Source organism: Rhinoderma darwinii, unplaced genomic scaffold (assembly GCF_050947455.1).
Source record: "Rhinoderma darwinii isolate aRhiDar2 unplaced genomic scaffold, aRhiDar2.hap1 Scaffold_84, whole genome shotgun sequence".
NCBI classification, from domain to species: domain Eukaryota; kingdom Metazoa; phylum Chordata; class Amphibia; order Anura; family Rhinodermatidae; genus Rhinoderma; species Rhinoderma darwinii.
In genome coordinates, this window is record NW_027464408.1 from 7,368 (window position 1) to 14,734 (window position 7,367).

Below are 7,367 nucleotides of genomic sequence, written 5' to 3' on the forward strand. Positions count from 1 at the left end.
GTAAATGTCTTTATAATACATGATATTGTAAAGTAATGTAATGGGAAATTTTGGCGCATGCCCGTTTTGAGTAAAAATGTTAGCTTTTTGAGACATTATGCTGTTTTCGCGTCTTTTCAGCTAGTAAGTCGGGACCAGCGGGAGAGCAGATCTCCTGCATGACATATTTAATTTACACCTGCGGATATTATAGATGACATCTATGCTAACTGGTGTAGATGTCAGTTTGTGCAGCACTGACAACCCAAGTTGCGCCATATTTATTCAGAGCTGTGGGCTTCTTGGAGTATGTTCACATTCAATTTTTTCTTTTCGTCAGAGGTATGCGTTGGGAGAAGTTTCTACGTATACCTCCAATGGAAGGCTGTATAGGCATAGAGTGGGATATATCACCTGAACTCCCCGGGCACAGCATTACTTTAAGCACTAGGCTCGAAAAGCCCCTGACGTTAGCAACGCTCTGACTGGGAATTCTGCTCCTAGGGAAGCCCCTGACAACACTGTCCATAAATGGACACTGACGTTAGGAGCTTTAAGATGCCAAAATCCTAGGCCAGAACACTGGCATTGCACTGGCTGGGGATTCCACTCCTGGAGGGAGCCCCTGACGTCAATGTCCATAAATGGATTCTGCTCCTGGAGGATCCCTTGATGTTACTGTCTGTACATAGACAGTGACATTAGGGGCTTTGTAATGTGAGAATTCCAAGTCGGAGTGTTGGCAGCGCTGTGGCCGGGAATTACACTTGTAGAGAAAGCCTCTCACTTTACTGTGCATATATGGCTTTAAATATCCATATTTGGCTTTAAACTCTGGAGTCCCCAGCCAGAGCATCGCAAGCACTCACTGGCCGGGAGCTCCTGACTTGGGAAAGCCCTTGATGTCACTTTCACTATATGGACAGTGATGTTAGGAGTTTAAAAACGCAGGAATCCATGGCCAGAGCGTCGGCAATGCTCTGGTTAGTGATTACTCTCCTGGAAGGAGCCCCTGATGTCTGTCAATTGTTATGGTAGTAGTCGGATATGATCTTTAATAAATGTAAACCATTTTTTTAAGCTTTAAGAACAAGGTTTGATAATGATAAGTTCTACCCATGTGTATCTAATGCTGATATGTATCCATGCTCCTTACTCATTTTAATATTGTGTGATTGAACTTGGTAACTTGGTATGCTTGGCTGACTGTACTGTATGATCAGAAGTAGTAACTAGATGTTTAAGAATCAGATTCAGATAAGTTTTAGTAATGATACTTAGTTCAACAGATAGAGAGGTCCTATAGGGGAGGACCAAGTCAATGTGAGCTTGAAACTCTCAACAAATAAATACCAAGTCAGGCAGAGTAAAAAGTAAATTTAGATTAAAAAGTTACTATTAAAATACAAACCACACAGCTCTTCAAGGTAGAGTTTGAGAAGCTGCATAATATACCCTCCTGCTACTTTGCCTAAATGGTGAGCAAATAGAAATTTTTCTACCTAAAATGGCAGAAAACACACCATTTTGGAGATGGTAAGGACGGCTAGAGGGGAAATGGAGGTGGCCGTAGTTTTTTAATTACATTTTTTTCCTTGATGTTTTTTTTTTTTCCATTTGGTAACGATTTATTCAAAGTAGCTCAAAAGTAAATGTCTTTATAATACATGATATTGTAAAGTAATATAATGGGAAATTTTGGCGCATGCCCGTTTTGAGTAAAAATGTTAGCTTTTTGAGACATTATGCTGTTTTCGCGTCTTTTCAGCTAGTAAGTCGGGACCAGCGGGAGAGCAGATCTCCTGCATGACATATTTAATTTACACCTGCGGATATTATAGCTGACATCTATGCTATCTGGTGTAGATGTCAGTTTGTGCAGCACTGACAACCCAAGTTGCGCCATATTTATTCAGAGCTGTGGGCTTCTTGGAGTATGTTCACATTCAATTTTTTCTTTTCGTCAGAGGTATGCGTTGGGAGAAGTCTCTACGTATACCTCCAACAGAAGGCTGTATAGGCATAGAGTGGGATATATCACCTGAACTCCCCGGGCACAGCGTTACTTTAAGCACTAGGCTCGGAAAGCCCCTGACGTTAGCAACGCTCTGACTGGGGATTCTGCTCCTAGGGAAGCCCCTGACAACACTGTCCATAAATGGACACTGACGTTAGGAGCTTTAAGATGCCAAAATCCTAGGCCAGAACACTGGCATTGCACTGGCTGGGGATTCCACTCCTGGAGGGAGCCCCTGACGTCACTGTTCATATATGGATTCTGCTCCTGGAGGATCCCTTGATGTTACTGTCTGTACATAGACAGTGACATTAGGGGCTTTGTAATGTGAGAATTCCAAGTCGGAGCGTTGGCAGCGCTGTGGCCGGGAATTACGCTTGTAGAGAAAGCCTCTCACTTTACTGTGCATATATGGCTTTAAATATCCATATTTGGCTTTAAACTCCTGAGTCCCCGGCCAGAGCATCGCAAGCACTCACTGGCCGGGAACTCCTGACTTGGGAAAGCCCTTGATGTAACTTTCACTATATGGACAGTGATGTTAGGAGTTTAAAAACCCAGGAATCCATGGCCAGAGCGTCGGCAATGCTCTGGTTAGTGATTACTCTCCTGGAAGGAGAACTCCTGACTTGGGAAAGCCCTTGATGTCACTTTTACTTGATCAGGGGACTGTAGAGTGCGTACACTCCTACCGGGGGGGGAAGTGGCTTCACCTACTCACCTTCCCCATTAATGGCCATACCTTTTCCCAAACCCCCTGTCCCTCTAATAAGACTCAGACACTTGGGTTGGATAAATTTGGCCACAGCAGCCATTTTATTTACAAACAAACATCAAGAACAACAATTTACAAATAATAATAACAATGGAAGGGGAGTCCTTGGAGCTACAAAAGTCTGTCACGAAACAGCCCACCTGCATAGTATTTTACTCCCAGCCGTCACCCTACTGGCTCAGGGGCACCGTTATACCTGCAGTTGGCTGACCTCAACCGCAACCACTCCCCGGGACACCACCCAGCGGGAGCCCAAATTGACCACTCCCCGGGACACCACCCAGCGGGAGCCCTAATTGACCACTCCTCGGGACACCACCCAGCAGGAGCCCAAATTGAGCAGACTACCAACCATAATAAATTGGGGAGGGACCATACCCCCTATGAATCCCCCCCCCCACAGTAATTTACCACCAACTCCAAGGACCCCCAATCCGCCATACAACTGCTGCGACATTGCAAAACTGTTCCACAGCATCCTCTGGTACCTGCGGAAAAACAAAAACAACGAGCAACAAAGCGAAATACCAAAATAGTCACACAGATGAACACATCATTTTGGGAGGGAGGGTGGGACAAGCTTCCCTGTGCTGTTACTAAAGATGGCGACGCCTTTCCCTCTCCTACCCTTAAGTAAACTGACCTCGCCCCCCCTCACATCCGCCCCCTCCTAACCACACCCCTAACTCCTTAACTCCTTCCCTTCCTAACATCCCTGATCATGGTGGCCTCCCCCTATGGCATTCTGCCGGGTCCAGCCTGTACTTGATCAGGGGACTGTAGAGTGCGTACACTCCTACCGGGGGGGGAAGTGGCTTCACCTACTCACCTTCCCCATTAATGGCCATACCTTTTCCCAAACCCCCTGTCCCTCTAATAAGACTCAGACACTTGGGTTGGATAAATTTGGCCACAGCAGCCATTTTATTTACAAACAAACATCAAGAACAACAATTTACAAATAATAATAACAATGGAAGGGGAGTCCTTGGAGCTACAAAAGTCTGTCACGAAACAGCCCACCTGCATAGTATTTTACTCCCAGCCGTCACCCTACTGGCTCAGGGGCACCGTTATACCTGCAGTTGGCTGACCTCAACCGCAACCACTCCCCGGGACACCACCCAGCGGGAGCCCAAATTGACCACTCCCCGGGACACCACCCAGCGGGAGCCCTAATTGACCACTCCTCGGGACACCACCCAGCAGGAGCCCAAATTGAGCAGACTACCAACCATAATAAATTGGGGAGGGACCATACCCCCTATGAATCCCCCCCCCCACAGTAATTTACCACCAACTCCAAGGACCCCCAATCCGCCACACGAACATACTTAGACACCTTTAAGTATGCGAGCCCCCACCCAACGAGAGGGCCCTTTCGATACCTTCCTGCAGGCGCAGAGTCCACAGGTCGATCCCCACGGCCGTCAGGTGCACACCATCACCTAGCCAATAATTACCCTGGCCATCCTCGAAGTCATAATGACGCACGAAGACCCCCCCATTTCTCACCACGAAACCCGAAACTGCCCGATTAACCTTAACCCTGGCTTTATTCAACCGCTGCACCGATCTAGCATGCCGCCAAACCTTCCGCGGGACAATCTCTGACCACACCACCTTAATAGCCGGGAAAACGGACCATAACCTGAGTAGATCGTATTTTATATCCCTGATCAATTCCCGAAAAGGACGACTACCCAAATCGTTACCCCCGACATGTAACACCAAGACATCCGGGGCCCTGTCCATCAGCGCAAACCGATGCACGTCCGGCAACACCCGACTCCACAGCATCCCCCTACTCCCCAGCCACCGCACGACTACATCCTCCCGCCGAAAACCCAACTGCCGCCCGTCTGGACGAACATCCGCCCGCTCCGCCCCCCAATGAACGTAGGAATGCCCGACGATCCACACCAATCGGCCCGCGGGTCCTGAAAAATAAAACCACTGATTAACAAAACGAGTAAGGATGCAAGCGAAACATGGAGGAGGAGAGAAAAACGATGAGGGGAGCCGGAGGGAGTGTAGAGAAGGAGGGATTACGACTGGACTATCATATAAACTGAGGGCGCACATACAGCTGGAAGCGGCGGGAATCCCATCGACCTATCTGCTTTACCACTTCCTCACCCAACCCCCATGCCACCGCCTCCGTCGCTGCCCCAATCCGAAAAGAATGGGGGGAAAACAACGCCTCCTCCAGTCCCAACTTCCGCAGACACCTACGAAAAACCCACGTAAACTGATACCGGGACATAAAGGACCCATCCTCATGACACAACAACTGTCCCCTACGCACCGTTGAGACCTCTCTGAACCCCGCAAAGCAGGCGACCGGGCACATCCTGACCCCCTTGGCCACCCCCAACACCACTCTCTTACCCCGACCCCCTTGATCCGTCTTAGACCGCCGGATCCAGAATTCCACACTCCGATCCGTTACCAACACATCTTCCATTCTCAACCCCCCAGGTCTCCTTGTGCTGGGAGCCACCAGCTCCCCGACCCTCAGGGCCCCAAAAAATGCCCACGAGAATGCCAACCTATACAGGGTCACCTCGTAGCCGGAAAAACAAATGTCACACAACACCCCCCACAACTGTTCCAACAACATAAACGACACAGGGCGCCGCCGATCCGGCAACATCCTCCCTCTCCTGTACCCCCTCAGGGCCTGGCCAACCAAAAAACTTTTTGTAACATCCGTGTACCCCCGGACCTTAAAACCAAAAGCCAGGGCTGCCACAAAACGATTCACCTTGGACACTGACCAGCCCGCGATAGAGACTTGCCCCAGAAAAACTAACAACGCCACCACCCGATCCTCATCCGTCACTACACCCTCCAGAACTGCCAACCAACTCTCCCACTCCCGCCACGCCGAATCATAAGCAGCCCAAGTACCCTGCGCAAGCGAAGCCTGAATCAAACCTCCTGCGGCTCGTAACCCAGCCCCCACAACCATTCCGGGCAAGCGATCCCGTCCTCCTCCGCGTCCGGAGCCACCATCCTGAACCGCTCCCACTGCAAGCGAGAAAGAGAATCTGCGATGTCATTTTTGATCCCTGGCACATGAACCGCCACAACCCAAGCGTTCAAAGACAAGCAACGTAAAACAAGGTGCCTCAAAAGCCGGACGACCGGGGGGGATGACGCTGACACGTTTTTAATGGCCCCCACTACGCCCAAGTTGTCACAATGGAACCGTACCTTGCTGTCCCGAAACCTCTCACTCCAAATTTCCACCGCCACTACTATGGGAAACAGCTCTAGGAATGCCAGGTTCTTCACCAAACCCAACTCCGCCCATTCCTCAGGCCACCGCGCCGCGCACCACTGACCCTTGCAGTAAGCCCCAAATCCCACGCCCCCCGCAGCATCTGTAAACAGCTCCCAATCCACGCTGTCAACCACCGGGGCCATGATCAAGGACCTCCCATTATAACGATGCAAAAACTCAAACCAAACTGCCAAATCTGCCCTCAGCGTCTGTGTCAGACGAATGAAATGATGAGGGGCTGTCACCCCAGCCGTCGCTCCCGACAGCCGCCTGCTGAAAATCCGGCCCATGGGCATAATCCTGCAAGCAAAGTTAAGCTTACCCAATAATGACTGTAAAGCACGTAACGTGATCTTACGCAAATGTCTAGCCCGGTCCACCTCCGCCCGTAACGCTACCAATTTATCTTCCGGGAGCCGACACTCCATCCTCAAAGAATCAATGGTGATTCCTAAAAAGACCAGACAGGAGCTAGGTCCCTCCGTTTTGTCCTGGGCCAAAGGCACACCGAACCTCTTTGCCACCCACTCTATCGTGTTCAACAACGTAGCACAAACCGAAGACCCGCCTGGACCAACACACAGGAAATCATCCAAGTAATGTATGACCGATGAGACCCCCGCAACCTCACAAACCACCCACTCCAGGAAAGAACTAAAAGCTTCAAAATAGGCACAGGAAATAGAACACCCCATAGGGAGGCAGCGATCCACAAAATAAGCCCCGTCCCAATAACATCCTAACAGCCGTATGCTGTCAGGATGCACAGGGAGGAGGCGAAAGGCCGACTCAATATCCGTTTTTGCCATTAATGCACCCACACCATAGCGGCGCCCCCACGCAACTGCCGCATCAAACGACGTGTAAGCCACCGAGCAAAGTTCCGGAGAAATCCCATCATTAACCGATCGCCCCCTCGGGTAAGATAAATGATGTATGAGCCTAAACTTATTCGGCTCCTTCTTAGGCACCACCCCCAGTGGTGACACCACCAGCTCTGGTAAAGGGCAACTCTCAAACGGACCTGCCATGCGCCCCAACTCCACCTCCTTCCGCAACTTATCCCCTACTACCCCTGGATACTGCAACGCTGAACGCAAACTACGCAAGGTAAACGGCACCTTGTGAGCAGGGGCAGGGATCCGGAAACCAACCCGAAAACCATCCAACAACAAACTTGCCCTGGACCTATCAGGGTACCTATTTAGAAAGGGCTCCATGTCTTCCCACCTCACCGGTGTCCGGCCCTTGACTAGCGCCCCCGGCCCCTCGTCCTTTTCCCTTCCGAAAACATTTAACCGCTCCGT